The following is a 21,467-nucleotide window of genomic DNA, read 5'->3' on the forward strand; positions in this document are numbered from 1 at the left end:
GCTTTATGGGAAAACTACAGGGTGACATTTCTTTGCATTTCAATGTACACAAGCTCAGCTGTGTGTGGCTACGGTCTGTAATCTCAGGAAAACTTTAAAAAAGGAGAGCTGGGGAAATTGCCACAAGAATAAGCTAAATTATGGCTAAAAATGAAACCACAAAGCAATTTGAAAAAGACTTCCACACTTGGTTGCAATTGGTCAATTTCACATAGAATGAACAGAACCCTGCAGTCTTTTGTATTTTTGCAGTCTTTTGTAGTTTTCAACAAGAAAACTAGAAGCTGGCAAACTGTTCCACAGTTATGGCAGAAGACAGGAGAGAAAGATTGTTTTGGGAACAATGTTTTCAGGACTCTAAAAATAATGTAAAAACTGCTCTGCCACACTCTCAGCTGTTACAGCCCCAAAAAGCACAGGCTGTCTTTGCTCTCAGAGTCACAATTGTGCTGGGATTTCTACCACACCACAGGACCATCAAGTTCTGGTTTTCTCCTGGAAATAAGTACAGCACTTCTGGGTAGCAAGGCAAACATGTGCCTCTTTTAATGGCCCTTGAAACTGGCCATGTGAAATGAGATACACAAAGCCAAAGGCCAGCTGGACCTGTGATCTCTGAATGGCTCTCCACATTCTTCCCAGGAAGATGAATGGCAATCACTGTTCTGCCAGGGAAATTGCATCTGCTGGGAATGTTGTGTGGAAAATGTGCTTTCTGCTCCTCTCAGAGCCAAAATTCCTACACATTTCTTCTAAGTCCTTCTTAGCTAAGGACAATGTTCAGCTGAGTGACAGTGAAGCAAAATGGCAATCCAGGAATAAATGTTCCTGGTCACAACATCCTCCATTCACATGGATGGTTTCTCACTGGCACACAGGAGCAAGGGAGGAACCCAAATGCATCATTGTACACAAAGTCAGACATGTTGAGGGATGAACAGATCTCCCAGGGATATGGAAACCTCCCCTGAAAAGCCAGTCCAGGGAGAGCCTGAGGTGTTTTGTGGTTGCAGGCATGAAGATGCTCAGGAGCTTCCACAGATGCTCAGGATGGTGCCTGGATCTCGCTCTGGCAATGCCAGTGGCTCAGCTGAGAGCTGTGGGAATGATTTACACTGCACTGAGAGGGGCCACAGTCCTGCAAGGGTCTTTCATCAGGAGCAAACAGCAGCCTGGAGGGTGGGGAATGCTGGATCTGTACCAGGGCTCATCCTTCACCTTCATGTGGAGCTGGCCCCAAAGTTGCCATGTGTCACTTTTTATTTTTCTCCTGTTGGGTATATTTTGGAGCAGCTGTTATATGTGGCTTTTTATGGTGATCCTGTGGGAAGCAGCCATTTGCCTGCTGTGATATCCTCACAACTAATACTATCTCCTCATTGCCTTTGGTTTTATTTGGGGTTTTTTATCTGTTGGATTGGTTTGCGTGGGTTTGTTTCTTTGGGTTTTTGTCTGTTTTGGTTTGAGCTTTTTATTTGCTTTTTTATAAATGACTGGTTAAGTTGGCATAGCCAAACTCAAGAAATGTAAACCAGGCTCAACTTTCCAGAAATTACTTTTGCCTGGGTTTAGCTGCACCCCCAGGCTCAGGATCACCAGTAGATTTGCAGGTTTTACTCTGCATCATCAGCCTGTCCAGACTCTGCTTGGTGTTTCAGAAATGGAGAAGACAGTGGACATTGTGCCAAGCTTCCTTTCCAACAGAAAAACTTGGGTCAGCGTGACAGAAAAGAAGAAAAAAATAAAATAAAATTCACCAGTTAGAACAGAACAAGTGTCCCACCATTTCCCCCTCCACTGTTATTAATTTTGTAGAATTTGGAGGCAAACCTGGGTCTAAAGCTTCTCCATAGTTCCTGATACTATTTGCTACCCTTCAGCCTTGACATCCCCTGATGTGATTGACTGCTGTCCAGCTGGGGCTGGGGATGCTCAGCCTGGAAAGAGCCTGGGAGGCCTCACTGTGGCTGTGCAGGACTGGAAGGGTCCCACAGGAAAGAAGGGGACAGAGTGTTCAACAGGGCCTCTGCTGACAGGACAAGGGGGATGGCTTTCAAGTGCAGGAGGCTGATTGAAGCTGGATCTAAGGGAGCTGCTGTTTTACACTGAGGGTGGTGAGGCACCGGCCCAGGCTGGGCACAGAGGCTGTGGGTGCCCCATCCTTGGCAACAGGGCTCCCCCAAGGCCTGGGGGAAGATTGCTCAGCTTGGAACAAGATGATCTTCAGGGTCCCTTCCAAGCCCAACCATCCAGGGATCCCCGCTGCCCACTTCAGTTGGCCCTGGACTCCTGGGAACTGTGATGTCACATCCCCCGTTCCAGGTGGAACTGCCAGCACCCAGCAAAGAGCACAACTCAACCACTGGCCCTTGTGTCAGCCCACGCTGCACTCTGCTCCTGTCCACCCCTGTCGCCCTTCTTGTCACCTGCTCCCTCCATCAGTCCTGAGAGCTCCCTAGTGCCTGGATTTTGTCATCCACCACTGCAGGATGCTCACGTTTGTCCTGAGGAAGGTATGGTGCCATTCCATGGAGGGGGACACCGCCAGCTGCCCAGGTGGGGTGCAGCTCTGTGGGATGGTGTGGGACAGGGACCCCACTCAGAGGTTTTGCCACCTCTGCAGGCTGTCACAGACAGAGAGGAAGAGATGGAGGTGGATATCCAGACTCATCCAAAGGAGGATGTGGAGATGGAGGAAGACACTGGAGAGGAAAAGATGGAGGTGGATATCCAGACTTATACAAAGGAGGATGTGGAGATGGAGGAAGACACTGGAGAGGAAGAGATGGAGGTGGATATGGATGTGGAAGAAGAAATGGAAGTGGATATAGATGTGGAAGAGGAGATGGAAGTGGAAATGGAAGAATACATAGAAGACATGGACATTGATTAAAAAGATAAGGAAGAGGCTGTGATCTTGGCATGAAGACCAATGCCAGCAGCAGGACAGGCATGTGGTCCCCACAGGCAGAGTGGGTCCCCTGCTGCCAGGCTGGAGCTCGGCTGGTCCCTGCTCAGGGACGTGGCACCCCGTGCACTGGAGTCTGGTGCCATCCGCAGCCTGTCCTGCGCTCGCTCTGGGCCACACGAGCTCCAGCCGAGACCCAGCCAGGCTCAGCTCTGGCAGCAAAGTCCTGCTGTGCCAGCATGTGCCAGCCTGGGGGCACATGGAAGAGTCCTCTGTGTCTGACTGGAGTGACCATGGCACACTTGCTTTTCGTCCAGGACTGATGGACATTCCAGACAGGAATGCCACCCTTTTGTACATAGGTTTTACAGTTTGTTCTCTTCAGGAATAGGATTTAGGACTTTTTTTTGTCTTCTGCAAATACATTTCATATATTTTTACTAGATAGGTTCTTATGTATATACGTTCCATGGATTGTTGTTGTTACAAATATTCTTACATTGTAAAAGTGTTTGGTATTGTTGCTGTTCTTCCAGAAATAAACAAATTTTCTTTTTCACATCCCAGTTCTCTTTGCATTTACTTTGGGCACAGGCAGCATTTGCAAAGTTGTGGTTTCCACTTGCTCCAGGTTTCCAGGGCTGGAGGTCCCTGGAGGAGCTGGCACAGCCACGCCAGGAGTGACGGTCCCTGTGCACAGAGGGGTCCCACTGACTGAGGTCACCCTCTGCCTGCAGTTTCTCTGGACACACTTGGTAGCTGCAGGGGCAAATCCCAGCGTGTCCTGTGCCATGGGATCCCATGTTGGAGCAGGGCTGAGCCTGCCTGCTCCTGGACAGCCTCAGCCATGGCTCTTCCCTGGGCAGCCCCAGGGCTGATGAGGGTGCACTGCAACCCCTGTTCCTGAGCACCCAGAGGGGCTGGAGCAGCCTGCAGAGCCTCAGCCCTACATGGACTAAGACTGCCCTTGGAAACCCCCTCTGTACCCAGACTCTGGTACAAGCACAACAGGAATTGATCCTCCCAGTTAAAGGTGTTAATTGGCAAAAATTTGTCCCTGGGACTTTCTCGTACAGACAACAAACCGACCGCACTGCATCCTAAACTTCTTGTTTACCATTCGAACCACTTTGATTTTTTCTAGGTCTTGAACTCTAAAACTCTAAACTTTCCTCCACTTCAACTTTCCTCCCTGTGTCTCTGCTATAAACTAGAAATCCACATTCTCGCTTCTAGCACCTGAGTTCGGGAGCCCTTTCCAAGGTCTCAGCTCAAATGCTGTGTTTAATTCTAACCTTTGCTGACAAGAGCAAAGGTCTGAGATTTCCCTGCATTTGGGTTTCCAACAACACTGATGCTGTTAGTTGCAGAGTGCCCGGGATCCGTCTTGCCAGTCAGCTCTGGCAGGAGGAAGGCGGCTGCCAGGGGGCTGCCTGTGGCCTCTGACAGCCCCATTGCTCAGGGCTTGCCAGCACCCCAGCCCCTCAGGCCCTGCCCCAGCCCGGCCAAGCTGCCCGGCAGCAGCACCACAGCCCCACAGCAGCTCCAGAGCAGCCCCATCCAGAGGCACCTGGGAGCCCTCGGCAAGGCAGGCAGCAGCAGACGGGCGGGAGGAGACGGATGGCGCTTCCTGCCTGGCACAGGCCTTGTGGCCATCTCCAGGCACCGCTCTGGCAGGGATCCCCGCAGCTCCGGCCCTTGCCCAGCCTCTCTGTGGGCAGCACAAAGGCTTCAGCAGAACCACCAAAGGCCAAGGGGCTTCTGGCCATCTTCCCTGCAGCACTGCATGCCTGGGCAGCTGGCTGAGCACAAGCACCATTTCCCCCTCTTCCCCTTTGCCCTACAGACCCTGGGCAGCAAAAAAAGTCTCCTGAGATTCTTTGTATTATAACACAGTCTATATTTACATAGGATAAAAAATAGAATGGAAGAAAAGAAAAATCTTAAAGAAAACTAAAAATCCCCACTGGCTCAGGTTGCCCCAGCAAAGAGAGCCTCCCGGATCAGCTGTCCTCAGAGCTCCAGCAGTGCAGCCAGCCGAGCCGTGACAGACGAGGCCGAGTCATCCATGCCCTGCGCAGCTGATCGTGCAGCCTCTGGAAGATGGAATATCGCCCACTGGCCGTTGCTCGGAGGACATGCAGTGTTTGAAATGCCAGCTCTGACACAGCACTGCTCATGTCCTCTGTCAGGCTTTCAAGGGCTGCAAGAGAGAGGAACAGAGCTGTGGTAAATAGGTATGATTTGTGCTGACAAAATTGAAACAGTAATCAATATTGATGCAGTAATTAATATTTGGAAAGAATAATAAAACAGTTAAAAGTTGCAATGCCAAGAAAAAAGGGAGTGGAGGGGTTCCACCCCCCTCCCTGCAGATGTTCCATGACAGGAGGAAAAAGCAAGAGATAACAGTTACTAAAAATTAACAGAAAGAAGGGAAAATCTGGTTGGGTCCCAGAAAAATGCCAGCTATAAGAGATTTATTGCTTTGATGCTTAAATGTAGTTAATATGTTAGTTTTGGATTACATTGTACTGGCTGGGTGCGCATGTGTAACCCAAAGGTGAATTAAAGACATCGAGGAAGAAGAGAGGCCTTCATCAAACAACGACCCCCAAGGACTTGTGCGACAACCAAAACGAGTGGTGGAGCTTGCGCGGTAAAGGTGGTGATGAGTGTAATAAGTAGCAATATGTTTGTTCATTAATTAAATCAATAGCTAAATATTTATACAATATCAAAGCAATAACTATATAGCTAAAACCGCTTGAATCTTAAATGTATAGCCACATATGGTTGCTTGGCTTGCAGGAATCGGATAGTGCTTTGGGAATTCCATGGTAAAGAAAAGTTCACCTAAGAGGTCACAGAGGAGAGCTGTAATAACAATCCCTAAACTCACAAGAATTGCTTAGGCTTGCAGGAATCGTCTAGTGTTCTGAAAATTCCACTGTATAGGTATGCCTTAGAAGGAAAAGTTCACTCAGCGGTTAAAAGAGGAAGACTTGGAGCCTTCATCCCACGACCACCAGAAGGCAGAAAAAGGCCCCCTAGCAACTGAACGAGCAAGCGCAAAAGACAGACCACGTCATCCCTGGACCCGGGAGAAAAAGGCAATAAAAGGTGGACTGTGGGGATAGGAACGGTGCGAGCCTAGAGGAGCGGAGACTCCCGGCCGCCCAGCGCTGAACTTTGCTTATTCTTGCTTGCATAATAATAATAATAATAATAATAATAATAATAATAATAATAATAATAATAATAATAATAATAATAATAATAATAATAATAATAATAATAAATTTATGATTGTATGATCCTTGAATCCAGTGAATTCATTTATCTTCCTTCCTTCCTTCCTTCCTTCCTTCCTTCCTTCCTTCCTTCCTTCCTTCCTTCCTTCCTTCCTTCCTTCCTTCCTTCCTTCCTTCCTTCCTTCCTTCCTTCCTTCCTTCCTTCCCGTCTTCCTCCATCTTTTATGTGATGTTGGCATTTTTAGATTAGAGTAAAAACTCACTGTCTAACATAGGTGATAAGTATTGAGAAGTTATTGTAAGTAGTGTACACGTAGTTTTTAGTATAAAAAGATAACACCACACAGTTCCCCATGGTCCCTCACAGGCCCCTCATGGCTCCCTCACAGTTGCCCAAGACCCCTCACAGCCCCTCACTGTGGATGCCATGGGACAGAGAGAGAAACAGCAAGTGTTTCTCACAGCAGCTTGTGAGAATTATTAGCAAGTTGTAAGAATGTGAGAACTTAAGTACAAACAATCTGCAGGTGCATCTGTGATTGGTCTCCTAGAGTTGTTTCTAATTAATGGCCACTACAGTCAGCTGGCTTGGACTCTCTGTCTGAGACACAAGCTTTTGTTATTCATTCTTTCTTTTTCTATTCTTAGCTAGCCTTCTGATGAAATCCTTTCTTCTATTCTTTTAGTATACTTTTAATAGAATATATATCATCAAATAATAAATCAAGAGTCAGATCCTCATCTCTTCCCTCATCCTAAGACCCCTGTGAACACCACCACAAGGCACAGCTAAGTGGATGAACAATATATGCTCTACTGATTGTGCTTTTTTTTTGCACTGAAGGAATGCAACATTTTCTAAATGTACTGCTCTATACTTTTTTTTCCCGTCTAGTGGTTGCTTAAAGTGCTTAAAGGTGAATGAGGTCTGTTGAAGTTTCATCAAGTTTCAGTGGGTTGTTATCATCTGGTTATTACAATTATTAGAGAGAGGCCTGTGAATTGAGGGGCAAATGAGACCATATGCCAAAATCAAAAGTCTGGATTTTATGTAACAGTAAATGTGAGGAAGAGAGAGAGAAAGGAAAAGAAAAAGAAGCGGGGGGGGTGGCGGGGGGGGGATGGGGGGTTGGGAAGAAGGGGAAGAAGGAGAGTGACAGAGACAGATGAAGTGAAAAACATCACCATTCCATGGATCCCATTGGCATACCATCAAATCCTCTTCTGGTCTTCTCTGTGGTGAGGTCTCGCAAAACGTAAGACTCCAATGGATTCCTGCAGATTTGGGCAAGGTGGGACCTCCCAGGTGCCTCCCTGGGGTGGGGCAAGTTGGACTCTGTCTATTGCTATTTTCAAATTATATAAAATATTTAGTATCTGTCTGTCCTTTGAGTCTGCCACCAATTGGCTTCTGGATTTTCAGATCTGTTGTGTTACTTTGCATGCCCTGCAGTCGTCTGGTGCAAGGCCTCAGGAATGGGTCTGGGGGCACTGTGGAGGTCTTTGATGAGAGGTTTGTGTGCAAACCTGGCCTCAGCAGACGAGTCTGTGGCTATGACTTGCCCACCTTGAAGCCAGACAGAGCTGATTTTCAGGACAGCTGCTGGGTTTGGCTTTGTTGTGGATAGGTTTTTCTCTGCAGCCTTGTTTACTCCTCCCCAGCCCTGAGCTACTGGGACAATAGTGTCACCTCTGTCTTGTCTCAAGTTCCCTTAGGCAGCTTAACTCACAGTGCCATGTTCCAGTCCAGAGGCATTTTCAGGGAAGGGTGGGCTTGGGTGGTCGCAGCTTCTTTATACAGTTTTGTCCCAATGGGCAGAAAGTCCTTTATAACAATTTTTAAGCCATTAGCCATAATATTCCAGTCTCTCCCAAGTCCTGTGAGGAGCAGCTGAGAGAGCAGGGGTGCTTTAGCCAAAAGAAGAGGATATCCACTCTTGCTATTTTAAAGTAATATTTAGGCTGCAGCTTTGTCTGTTCTAACTATTCTTAATGTTCAGATTTTTAGCTCCAGGTTTCAGTATGATCCATCTTTGAATTGCACAAGGCAGCCCTATAGTTCAAATAAAGTCCAACTAGAGGCCTAACATACTAGCTACTTACACCAAACAAGCACTTAGCTACTTTCAAATCATAGAAAATTTTTAGCACCAGTATATGCCTTGAATCTGCCATGAATTGGGTTCTGGATTTTCAGAGTTCCATTGTTGCTTCTTCCAGTTTTGTTGAGGCATTGTCACTCATCTGGGAGATCCTGACTTCAAAATGGCTTCTGGATTCCCAAAGAAGACCTTGACACCTCGTCTTTTGTCCAGGGAAAGACTGACATCTTTCACTGTAAGTACCCACTGGGCTGTGTTAAGGCTGCAAACTGCCCTGGTGTCCCTGCTCTCCCTGCCCCTGCTTTAGTGCAAGCAAGAAAATGCTTTAAGTAGGTAATAAGCAGAAATATTCTAGTAAGGCTACGAAACGCAAGTAATAAACGACACAATTATGAAGGTTTCTTTTGAGGTGAACAGAGAGGGGGAACTGTGGGAATCTACAAAAGCAGTGGGTTTTGGGAAAGCTGCAAAAGGCAGCCTCAGATACAGTAGAACTGTGATTAGAGCTAAGCAGCTGCCATGAGATAGGCCAGCAGAAAAATTATTTAAAAAGTAGAAAAGCAAGGACAAATAGAACAGTGGTCTGTGTATTAACGCTTGTCTAGAATAACTGCCTAAGCTACAGAAAAGTTTATCTAGCAAGATATTAGGAGGGTTAAGGCTTAATAATGGAGCTCTGTGCATTGTGCTTTAAGGCTTACAAGCAGGTATTGTATTCAAAATAAGCAAGCATTGTTTTAACCAAAGGTACGTGTGCTTATAGTGGTTGGATAGAACTACTGTCAATGTGCTTTTGCTTTGTGTGATTGGTCAAGAAACTTATAAAGGAAGTTGTAACATTAAGTTCTTGGTCTGCTGCCTGGGATGTGAGCTGCTGGCATCTTCCCATTGTCATAACCATGTAATGAGAGTGATGCTGGAAAATAAAACAGCTCAAGGCAGTTCCACAGCAGCCCTGTCCCGTTTGTGATTTGTAAATAGCCCCCTGCTGGTGTCAAGACCAAGCTGCCCTTGGGCACCTGAGCATGTTGGGGGGGAAGCTCAAACTCTGCCCAAAGCCTTGTGAGACAGGGCTGGTCCCAGCTGGAAGAGCTTCCAAAGCAGCTGTTCTCTCCCAGCTCCTGTGTGGGCACGGATCCAGCCCTGCAGACACAGTGTACAGCAAAGCAAGTTATCTGCTGCAGCATGTCCAGAAGAAAATGTCTCAGCATCTTTGTGTCCCAGATATCTTTTATGAAAAATCCTTTCCTTAGGATTTTTCCTCCTGTGAAGCTGAGAAGCCTCAGGAACAAAATGTAAACAATGATTATCTGCTGCCGTGGAATGCAACAGGTGGATCTTTGATTGGCCCATGTTGGATGTTTGTAATTAATGGCCAATCACAGCCCAGCTGGCTCAGACAGAGAGTCCAGGCCAGAAGCCTTTGTTATCATTCCTTCCTCCTCTATTCTTAGCTAGCCTTCTGATGAAATCCTTTCTTCTATTCTTTTAGTGTAGTTTTAATAAATTATATATCACAAAATAATAAATCAAGCCTGCTGAACCATGGAGTCAGATCCTCGTCTCTTCCCTCATCCTAAGACCCCTGTGAATACCATCACACCTTTGTTCTGCAGGATGGTGGAAATCTTCCTGTGCTGGGAATTGTCCCCTGATTTTGGTTTACCATGTGTTGATGGTATCTCTCCCAAAGGAGTTGGCTTCTCTTGAAAGCTCTGGATTGGTAGGAATCTTGAGGGCTGTACAGTTCTTACCTGCTCCCTGGAGCCAGGGCCACAAAGGTCCCTTGGTGTCTGGAGCTCACTTGACTGAAGATGCCCCAGTGCTGAGGCTCTGTCCAGGAGATCCCTCTGTTTTCTTCTCTGCAGGGGTCTGTGAGCCCAGAGAGAGAAAACAAATGCTAATTAACAGAGAGAACTACAACTTGGACACATTCCTGTGCTCCTCACTCTTGGTACAACGTTCCTTTCTTGCCTCTCTTGGACTCACCCAGCAGTGATATCTCCTTGCTGTGAGTTCTCAGTGCTGTACAGGGATGGAGTCAGGGCAGTTCTGAGAGCTCCTCCCAACTCTCTGAAAAAGTCACTGCCTCAATCCAATGAACCTAAAGAGGAAAGAAATGCCAAATGAGCAGAAATCCCCAACCATGTCACATGCAATCACGGAGAAGCTGATGGGACAGAGCCATGTGGTTGGAGTATGAGTATTGCACTCTGTATTGCTAATTTATTGGCAGCAAGCAACTTCCAGGGCTTCCAGGACTGTCCTGGACAATGTGATCACAAATTGTTCACCAGTGCCACTTGTTGAAGAAAAGCCTTTCTGAACAAGCCCAACTCTGAGGCTCTGTCTGGTTTATTTTTGCCTTTCAGCTGCTTCCCTCGAAGTTCCTGTGGGAGAAGTTTCTCACCATGAAGAAGAAGGCCAGCACTGGCGGGAGTTTTCTACCCAGAATTGGCCCGTGTGTAGACCTGGGGAAGACTGGTCCAAAGGTAGCCTTTTCCTGCTCTTCTCCTTTCTGTTTGATGGGAAGCTTGAAGAGGGTGTGTGCTTGTGACAGGCTTGCCTCCAACAAAAGACCTCAGTGTGCAGGTGCTGTTGTCATTGCAAGCTGCTGTTAGAGGTGGGCTGGGAGTCCTGATCTGCACTCAGCCAACACAAATAAGCTCTGCTGAAGCTGCCTAAGTGTAGCTGCCATTGCTGAAACAATGGGGGGAAGGCTGGGGGCACAAAGGCACAGCATTGCCATGTGCCATTCTCCTGCTGAAGGAGCCACCTCTTGCTTTGGTGTGGTCACCATCAAATGCTCGGGGTCACAGGATTCCCTCTGGAGAGGCAGCATTGGCCTTGGAAGGCCGAGGACCTGCAGGAATGACTTCAGCTTTAACAAAAGAAATTGCCTTTATGCTTTGGGCTGGAACAATGTGTTGGACCCTGAGGGGGTGTTAGGTTTTGCAGGCTGCCAGATGTACAGGGGACTGGCCCTGGGCAGAGGGGAATGGATGTGCTTTATCTGGATCAGTGCCTTCTTGGAGGTGTGTTTAAAGCTGCTTTTCTGGCAGGAGTGGCTCAGTAGAAAGCACAGTCCCAACGGGGAGGTGACTGAGGTGGGCTGTTGTTATGAATGAGGTCCCTATATGTCTAATTTAAGAAACCAACATTAGAATTGAGCAGCAATTTGAATTGAGCAGCAATTTTATATTAAATCATGCAATCAAATAGAATCAAGCAGATACAAAATAATTTGGCAGTGGTTTGGATAAAGCATAAGCAAAACCAGTCAGGATACAGGGGGGGTTTTCTCACCCTGCCTCCCATTCAAAAGATAAAGAATCCAAAGACAACTTCTAGACTGGATGCTAATACATATTCATCAATAATTTTCTGTCAATCTCCTCCTATTTTTGATTCTTGAAATCTGTGTCGCTGTACTGCACAGTGCATGCTCTGCTTCTTTCTGAGGGGTCTTTTGGTTTTGGTGGTCGCTTCCCACGAAGGCTTCTCCTCATCATCACTGTCCTTTGAACAACCCCACAAGCTGCACATGCCCCCCAAGTCTTGTGGTATAGAAGCCAGCCTTATATTCCAAAAAGAAGCCTTATTATTTCATCGATACCTGGAATCATCCCAATTTTGTCCATGTCAAGGCCGATTCTTTAATTATCCTGAGGCCTATTGCCTTTTGGGATGTTACTTATCTCAAACTACGTCCTGCATCCTGTTTTCTCATGAACATCTGAAAACATCTGTTTTGTGTCACTAATTTCATATCCTTTTCCTCGATTACTTTTTAACAAATATTTTCTAAAATATTTAAAATATAGTTACAAGTGTTAGCATGAATGAGATTCATCTATCCCACTGTTGAGCAAGAAATTGGCAGCAAGAGCCATGTACCACACTGGTTAAGGATTGCCCAGACAAAGCAGGGGAGAGTTTTCTCAAGCAATGCTTCTGCTCCAGAATCATTTGCTGTTGTTTTGGCACGTGGGTCCGCCTCGGCGGCGGCGGTGGTCCCGAGCCCGCGTTATTGAAGCCGTCGCCCTTCCTCGGCCTTAAGCCGGGGACCCGCGTTGTGGTGGGCAGAATTTTTTCGCCTAGTTTTTGTTCTTTTTTTACGGGCCTGGCACCCCATGGAGAGCCCCCCGGACTGGTTCTGGGCGAGGTGGCGGCGCCTCACCTACCTCGGACGTGGCCGGATCGACTGAGCCGCTTATGCCGGGCAGGGCCGGGTTTGCTGCGCCGGGTCCGTTGCTTTTTGTTGCAGCGGGCGGAGTTGGGGGGTGCCCGCCAGGCCTCCGCGGGCTTTTTATTTTTCTCTCATGGTCCTCAGCTGCGGCACCGAGAAGCATTGCGACGAAGGCGCGAGAGGGATGCCGGTGGGTCCTTCATGGGGAGGTAGTGAGGTGGGAACCTCGGCCCGCCCCCCCCGGGCCCCCAGCCCTGCGGCCCCCATGGCTAGCACGGGTCGTTGCGAACACGCCTCCATGTGCCTTTTTTGTCGTGCCGTCCCCCGGCTTTTTTTTTCCGGAAGGGAAAGCCGACCATCGCGAGGCCGGGCGAAAGCCGGTGGCCCGTGGCACCAGGTCGGTGGCACTTCTTCTCACATGCTCGGCCGAGTTCCCTGGGCCGGAAGGGGCGGGGGCGGCCGAGTCCCCCCCCGGCCCAGCGGGGGCCAGTCCAGTCCCGCCGTTGCCTAGCCAAAAGGGGAGCCGTTGTTGGCTGCAGGCAGGTGGCGGCACCCCCCGCGCTCCTCTGCTGCCGTGAGCAATCCGATCCACAGGTGGGCTGGGCGGCTGTTGCCGTTGTCCCAGGACTGTGGCCGTGGGGCCCTGGTCTCCGTTCGTGCGGCTCCTTCCCAGAGCCACACCTGATCAATGTGGCTTTTCTGGTGGTGTCGGAGAGGGCCCCCAGCCGGCTGGCTGTCCTTCCGTGGCTTCTCTGTCACGGGGAAGCCACAGCGGGGGGGGGGTCCGGTTCTCGGGCAGGGCGGTCTCCTTTCCAATTTGCTTCCTGTCGCAGGCGAGGTGTCGCCCCTCCCACTGGCCTAGGGAAGGGCGTCTTTACCGTCCCGAGCTGTGTGACGGCCGCGTGGCCCCGCGAGCCTTCAGGTGTCCTTAAAAAACCACGCGAGGTCCCGGTGCCGGCCCCGGTCCGGGTAACGCCCGTGTGGGTGCCGGCCATGAGCAGCGCCGGGCGGCGGTGCGGCTAGAGCTGAGCCGCGAGAAGGGAGAGAGGCGAGAGACAAAAAGAGAGAGGGCGAAAGTGCCTGAACGCAATGGGGCGCGGACGCGGGTGGAACAGAGCCTGGTCGGCGCGCTCCTTTGCCGTTCCGTGGCCTCCTGCAGAGCGAGCCACCCCGGCTGAAAAGGGGCCTCGGTGTCCGCGCCACACCCGCCTCATTGGGTCGCTGTCTCCTCTAGCAGTTTGGGGCTTTCTGCGCGGCCTGGTGGGGGGCCACGCCGGGATGGGGTTCGCTCCCTGTGAGCGGGGCCCCACTCGGCCAAACCTCACTGGCGACCGGTCGGCGGGCGGGTCGGCCCTGGCCAAGCCCACTTCCGTGCGCTGAGCGTATCATTTCGAGCACGAGGGCGAGTCTTGAACCGGGGCGTGGGCCATGGGAAAAAAAGCGAGAGAGAGAGAGAGAGGGAGAGACAAAGCCTTGCACTCCATCCGAGTGGCGAAAAGCTGTGCAGCGGTCCCAGCTCCTTGCCCGTGGCGTCGCAGGAAGGGCCGGCTGCTGCGGTCAGCCATTGATGAGGGGCTGCTCTCGCGTTTGGCGCCTTTCCCTGCCCCAGGCGCCGCCAGGCCGCAATGCGGCCGGCCGCCACCCCTGCTGCTGGTGCCCGTCACCGCCACGCCGCCGCCCGCTGCTGTGTCTTCGTCCTTGATGCTGCTCCCGTGGGTCAGAGCGGCGAAAGAAGCCCGGGGCGGTCGGGGTTTGGTGCGGGGCAGGTTCGCCGGCGGGTGGGGCACGTCCGGGCGCTCCGTCCGGGCGCTCGCGCGACGCTTCGCGGCGCCGCTATGGGTGGCGGCTACCTGGTTGATCCTGCCAGTAGCATATGCTTGTCTCAAAGCTTAAGCCGTGCATGTCTATGTACACATGGGCGGTACAGTGAAACTGCGAATGGCTCATTAAATCAGTTATGGTTCCTTTTGTCCCTCCTCTCCCGCTCCTTGGATAACTGTGGTAATTCTAGAGCTAATACATGCCGACGAGCGCCGACCTCCGGGGATGCGTTCAGTTATCAGACCAAAACCAACCCGGGCCCGCTTGGCAGCTGTGGTTACTATAGATAACCTTGAGCCGATCGCACACCCCCGCGGTGGCGACGACCCATTCGAATGTCTGCCCTATCAACTTTCGATGGTACTGTCTATGCCTACCATGGTGACCGCGGGTGACGGGGAATCAGGCTTCGATTCCGGAGAGGGAGCCTGAGAAACGGCTACCACATCCAAGGAAGGCAGCAGGCGCGCAAATTACCCACTCCCGACCCGGGGAGGTAGTGACGAAAAATAACAATGCAGGACTCTTTCGAGGCCCTGTAATTGGAATGAGTGCACTTTAAATCCTTGAGCGAGGATCCATTGGAGGGATCTGGTGCCAGCAGCCGTGGTAATTCCAGCTCCAATAGCATATCTTAAAGTTGCTGCAGTTAAAAAGCTCATAGTTGGATCTTGGGATTGAGCTGGCAGTCCGCCACGAGGCGAGACACCGCCTGTCCCAGCCCCTGCCTCTTGGCGCCCCCTCGATGCTCTTAGCTGAGTGTCCCGCGGGGCCCGAAGCGTTTACTTTGAGAAAATTAGAGTGTTCAAAGCAGGCCGGCTGCCGGCATACTGCAGCTAGGAATAATGGAATAGGACTCCGGTTCTATATTGTTGGTTTTCGGAAACGGGGCCATGATTAAGAGGGACGGCCGGGGGCATTCGTATTGTGCCGCTAGAGGTGAAATTCTTGGACCGGCGCAAGACGGCCTAGAGCGAAAGCATTTTCCAAGAATGTTTTCATTAATCAAGAACGAAAGTTGGAGGTTTGAAGACGATCAGATACCGTCGTAGTTCCAACCATAAACGATGCCGACTGGCGATCCAGCAGCGTTATTCCCATGACCCACCGGGCAGCTCCCGGGAAACCCAAGTCTTTGGGTTCCGGGGGAGTATGGTTGCAAAGCTGAAACTGAAAGGAATTGACGGAAGGGCACCACCAGGAGTGGAGCCTGCGGCCTTATTTGACTCAACACGGGAAACCTCAGCCGGCCCGGACACGGACAGGATTGACAGAATTAGAGCTCTTTTTCGATTCCATGGGTGGTGGTGCATGGCTGTTCATAGTTGGTGGAGCGATTTGTCTGGTTAATTCCGATAAGGAACGAGACTCTGGCATGCTAACTAGTTACGCGACCCCTGAGCGGTCGGCATCCAACTTCTTAGAGGGACAAGTGGCGTTCAGCCACCCAAGATTGAGCAATAACAGGTCTGTGATGCTCTTAGATGTCTGGGGCCGCACGCGCGCTACACTGACTGGCTCAGCTTGTGCCTACCCTCCGCCGGCAGGCGCGGGTATCCCGTTGAACCCCATTCATGTTGGGGATCGGGGATTGCAATTCTTCCTTGTGAATGAGGAATTCCCAGTAAGCGCGGGTCATAATCTCGCACGCCCGCTCCGTTCGCACGTTCGGCCCCCAGCCGCCGGCCCTGTTTGGCACTGGGGGCCACACGCCCTTCCCCTTCGCCGCACGTCACAGCCCCAGAGGGAGAGAGACTGGAGGCATGCGGCACCTCTGGGCGCAGGGGGTCGGAATTGGGAGGGGGGGGAAAAGCCACTTGGTGCAGGGAAGCGTGTCACGCGCACACGCCATGCACACCCGCCACCGTGCGCGCGGGCGGGGCTCTCCCCACGCAACACCGTGCGTCGCAGCTGGGCCTAGAAGCATAGCATGCTCACCGCCGTTGCGACGGCTTGCCCCCCTATCCCCAATACCCGCCCCCCCACCCCGGCCTTGTGCTGGTCTGCCGCCGGTCTGTCCCCGCCGGAGAGCGGGGGCGCGGCCGTGGGCTCCCGAGCCTTCCTTGTGCTGCCGCGGCTGGCGCCACCGAACGCCGGTCGCCAGTGTGCTGCCTGCGGGCGCCCTGGCGCGGCCTGAGTTCTCCCGAGCTCGGCTCTCCTCGGCATGTGTGCGAGAAAGCCGCCCGGGTGCCGGGAGGGAGGGGTGCTTGGCACGGCCCCTCCTGGAGGCGCACCCCTCCCTTCCCTCGCTGCTTTGCCCATCAAGTGACGGCCGGCCGTCTGGCCATGCCACCCGTTGGCGGCCGAGGTGGAAAGGACGAGGGAGCCGGGTGGTGGGGGCGCCTTCGGGGCTCAGAGGAGGCCGCTCCTCCGGCCCTTCCCACACCGGGGAGCAGGACCTTTGCTGGCCGGCAGAGTTCCCCGCTCTTGGGCCAAGCGGCCCCCCTCTCACGCGGGGCAGAGAAACTCCAAGGGCCGAGGCCTCTGGGCGTTCACGTGCCATGCTTCGTGGTGTGTGCGCGCGCCCAAGGTGTGCTCGGTGGTCGGGCCCGCGTCCCCCACGCCAGCGGGGCGGCCCAAGCCATGGCGGTCCTCTCGGACGCGCAGCGCCGGGCTACTGAGGGAAACCCCGGGCCCTGAGAAGCACGTGGCGGTGGTGGCGGCAGATGTCGGGCGCGCCCCCGCCGGTGGACGCTCCCCTGAGGGCGGCAGTGGGGGAGGCACCCTGGCAGGGCCATGCAGGTCATTTCCCTCGCCCCAGGGCCAGGTACCTAGCACTCCCTGCCTCGGTGGTCCCCCCAGGTTTTTTCCCTCGGCGTTGTCAAATGCTGTGGGTTTGCTGAAAGGGGCCGGTGGGGCAGGGTGGCAGTTTTAAGACTCGGGCGGCTCGGCGCGGCCCGCCGTGGCAGCGGCGGTGCCAGCGGCGGCGGTGGCAGGTGTGTCTGGCAGTGGCCGAGCGGGGTACCACTGAGGAGTGGGGAGCAGCTACTCCCACTGATCCCCTGCGGTGGTTGTCCCATCGCCACTGGCCGTGCTCCTCCGTCGCCGTCGTTGTCCCGCTGCGTGCCGCAGGGGTCAACCATGCTGCGCCAAGGAGGGGCGCCATTCCCCCGCCTCTCCAGCCCGGCCTCGATGGAGAGGCTGCGGCACGTGGTCGGCCGCAGGGGCCAACCCGCTCGGCTCGTCGTAACGGGTGGCGCTGGCAGAGAGCGCATGCTCTCTTCCCTTCTTTGGCCACGGGGTCATGGCCGCCGGGGCCCGCCCGCTCTCTCTCTCCTCGGACTGCCGCCGTGGTCTCTGGCGCGTGTGGCGCCGTGTCCCGCGCAGCAGGTGCCTCTCCTCCCCTCAACGGCCTTTTCTCCTTGAACGTGCCCCGACAGCGCCGTCGTCTGCCAGCCATCCCCTGGCTTGACCGCCCACCCGCTTGTGGGGGGTGAGCGCTCGGTGGGCCCTCCAGCGGCGGAGGCCCGCAAACGCAGGCATCCCGTGCCGAGCGGAGGCGGCGCCGCTCGACGGGTATCCCTCCCTGCGGGGACGGTCGGCCAGAAGGCACCCGCCGTCACCCAGCGGCGGTCCCGTCCTGGGCCCCGCTTGTCGCGTCCTCCATCGCCCTTGCCAGCCGCGTGTGGGCCACAAGAAGGCGTGCGGGGTGGCCACAGGGGCGCTTCTCCCCGCCCGGTGTCTGCGTGCAAACGAGGAGAGTGGGCGTTGCCCCCCAGCTCAGCACCGTACCGCCTTTTGCCGGGCGCGTGCCCGAGGCAAGGGGCCCCGGCGGTACGATGCGGCGGTGGCGGTCCTGGGAATGCGGCCCCGGTGGCAGCGGGGTCTGCCGTCCAGCAGGCCTTGGGCACTGGCGATGCCAGCTCGGCTCTCGGTGGAGCCCACCTCCGGGGCCGGCGGCGGAGCGCATCCACCGGTCGTTCACCTGCCCTGCAGGGGAGCGGTCCCGCAGGAGTCACACCGGCGGGGGCTGGTCATCGTCGCGTGCCGTCTTGAGCCAGGGGAAGGTCGTGCAGTGGGGAAAGAGAAAAGCCAGCCGCGCAGCAGCGCAGCGGCGCTCCGCGAGGCCCGCGGCGTCGGCGGCCGAGGGAGAGCCGGCGTGTGCAGGGGCCGATGGCCGCCCGCCCCCAGCTGCTTGCCGTGTGTGTTGTGTGTGTCGTCCCGTGAAAGCGAGAAGCGGGCGGGCTGCCGTGCCCTCCCGCATTCCAGTGCGCGCCGCGTGGCCCCCAGCACAGAGGCCGGGCCGAGCCCGGGCACCTGGTCCGCCTCCGAAGGACAGCGTTTGTGAGGTCGGCATCACCCCTCACGGGGGAGGCGGTCAGGAGCGCGGGCTCCCCCACGTCTTGGCCGGCCTTCGGAGTGTGGGTTGCTCCAGTTGGTTTTTACTCCCCCTTTCGTTTCTGTGTGCTCGTACGGTCAAAGCCAGGCGCGCGCCCGCGCGTCCTCGGCGCCAGAGTAACAAAAAAAGTGGCCGCTCAGTGTGAGCGGTGCCCAAAAGGCAGACAACTCTTAGCGGTAGGTCACTCGGCTCATGTGTCGATGAAGAACGCAGCTAGCTGTGAGAATTAATGTGAATTGCAGGACACATTGACCATCGACCATTCGAAGGCACGTGCAGCCCCGGGTTCCTCCCGGGCTACGCCTGTCTGAGCGTCGCTTGACAATCAATCGCCGTCCAGGGGCCACTCCGGTGGCACGGCTGGGGTCGCCTCTCAGGCCTGTCACCCACAGCGGGCGGCGGTGGTGGCGGCGGCAGTGGCGGCGGCAGCAGTGGCGTCCCGCCAGTGCCAGGAGGGAAGGCGGTCAGGGGTTCAGCGAGGGAAGTGTTTCCCTAGGCGGCCTCGATCCCTTCACTGCAGCCCGGCGGGCATCTTCGTCGTCGCAGTCGTCGTCGTTGCCACGCAGGGCCTTTGTCCCCCTAAATGCAGACTTGGGGAGCGCTCCGTAGCTCCCCACTCCCGGAGCGAGCCACTGGGGCGGAGCTTGTCCTCACCGGGACCGTGCTGTGGATGTGGTGGCGCGGCAGCCTGGGGAGAGCGAGAGACGGTGTCGAAAGGCGCTGCCAAGGGCCGAGAGAGAAAGAAGAGGGCGAGAAGGGGAGGCGAGGCATGGCCTTGCCCCCAGCGTCCCCCCGCACAGGCGACTGTCTGTGGGTGGGAACTGCAGCGGTACCGTGCCATGCTTCCAAGTGCGTGCACGTGGCGAGAGCGCCGGGGATGGTTGTTCCGACCCCGTCCTCCCTTCGCCTGCCCCCTCCTCTTCTGTTGCGGTCTCGGGGCGTGCCGAGGGGCGCCATCGCTCCTCTCTCTCTCCCCGCCGAGGCCATCGCGCGCACCACCGCCTGGCCGGTCCTCCCACGCGGGGCCGTCTCTGCCCCACTCCCTTTTCGGTTCTCGTCTCCGGGATGGGGCTCTCCGTCTCCTTGTCGCTCGCTCGTGCGCACGCCCGCTCTCTCTCTCCAGCTCCCTCCGGGGGCACGGAGAGGAGGGGGGACTGGCGGCATAGCGGGCGGGGGAGACACGGCGGCCATCGTCGCGCGCGCCCCCCTGCGCGGCGTGGCCGAGCTTTGGGCTTGCGACCTCAGATCAGACGTGGCAACCCGCTGAATTTAAGCATATTAATCAGCAGAGGAAAAGAAACTAACAAGGATTCCCTCAGTAACGGTGAGCGAAGAGGGAAAAGCCCAGCGCTGAATCCCCACCCCGCGGTGTGGCACGGGACATGTGGCATACAGAAGCCCCCCTCCCCGGCGGCGCTCTCGGGGGACCCAAGTCCTTGTGATCGAGGCCACAGCCCGCGGATGGTGTGAGGCTGGTAGCAGCCCCCCGGCGCGCTGGGCTCAGGGCTTCTCGGAGTCGAGTTGCTTGGGAATGCAGCCCAAAGCGGGTGGTAAATTCCATCTAAGACTAAATACCATCACAAGACCAAAAGCCAACAAGTACCGTAAGGGAAAGTTGAAAAGAACTTTGAAGAGAGAGTTCAAGAGGGCATGAAACTGCTAAGAGGTAAACAGGTGGGGCCCGCGCAGTCCGCCTGGAGGATTCAACCTGGTGAGTTGCGATCAGCCGGCACGGGTTCGGCGGATCCTCGCCTCCGCCTCCCCTCTGTCCCCCAGGTGAACCCTGTGCATGGGGCGAGCTGGGGGGGGGGGGGCGGGCCAGCGCAGAGACCGCCGCCCGGCCAGCAGCCAGCCCTGGCCGGACGCCTTTCCTCCACGGTGGTGCGCCGCAACCAGCTCTGGGTCAGCTGGGAAGGCCTCCGGCGGGCAGGTCGCCCGGCGCCACGCAAGTGGTGGTGGGTGTTACAGCCCCCGGGCAGCAGGTCTTGCTGAATCCCGGGGCCGATAAAGAGGACCGCCGCCGCGCCCTCCTCCCCCCCCCCGTTGGCGGCGCCGTGGTGGGGGGCATCGCTTTTCCCCTGCCCTCCCCCTCCTGGGGGATGGGGGGGTGGGGGCAGCGTCCCTGCAGCGCAGCGTTTCACGAAGGGGTGCAGGGGCTGAGCCCGCAGACCCACGGCGCCACTGTCAACCAGGGCGGACTGTCCTCAGTGCACCCCAATCGCGCAGCGCCGCTGGGCCAGGCTTGACAGGCCTCACTCAGGTGCCCGGGGTCCGCGGTGATGTCGGCTACCCACCCGACCTGTCTTGAAACACGGACCAAGGAGTCTAGCACATGCGCGAGTCAGGGGCTGTCGTCGAAAGCCCGCGGTGCAATGAAGGTGAGGGCCGGCGCGCGCCAGCTGAGGTGGGATCCCAGGGCGCGTGTCACGCCAGGCAGCCCCGGGCGCACCACCGGCCTGTCTCGCCCACCGCCCCCTCACGGGGCCGGGAAGGTGGAGCGTGAGCGTCTGTGCTAGGACCTAAAAGAATGTGAACTATGCCTGGGCAGGGCAAAGCCAGAGGAAATCTCTGGTGGAGGTCCGTAGGGGTCCTGACAAGCAAATCGGTCGTCCGACCTGGGTCTAGGGGCGAAAGACTAATTGAACCATCTAGTAGCTGGTTCCCTCTGAAGTTTCCCTCAGGATAGCTGGCACTCGGCAATGGGCAGTTTTGCCCGGTAAAGCGAATGATTAGAGGTCTTGGGGCCGAAACGATCTCAACCTATTCTCAAACTTTCAATGGGTAAGGGGGCCGGCTCGCTGGCATGGAGCCGCGCCATGGAATGCGAATGCTCAGTGCGCCACTTTTGGTAAGC

At 55.0% G+C, this 21,467-nt stretch overlaps 1 non-coding gene across 1 annotated transcript; it reads left to right on the top strand.

The window, feature by feature from the left end:
• Positions 1–18,778: 18,778 nt before the first annotated feature.
• Positions 18,779–18,930, top strand: LOC129131522 (5.8S ribosomal RNA). The gene has a single exon (XR_008535669.1). It is a non-coding gene; the product is annotated as a 5.8S ribosomal RNA (ribosomal RNA).
• Positions 18,931–21,467: the final 2,537 nt, after the last annotated feature.

Source organism: Agelaius phoeniceus, chromosome 8, assembly GCF_051311805.1.
Source record: "Agelaius phoeniceus isolate bAgePho1 chromosome 8, bAgePho1.hap1, whole genome shotgun sequence".
Taxonomy (NCBI): domain Eukaryota; kingdom Metazoa; phylum Chordata; class Aves; order Passeriformes; family Icteridae; genus Agelaius; species Agelaius phoeniceus.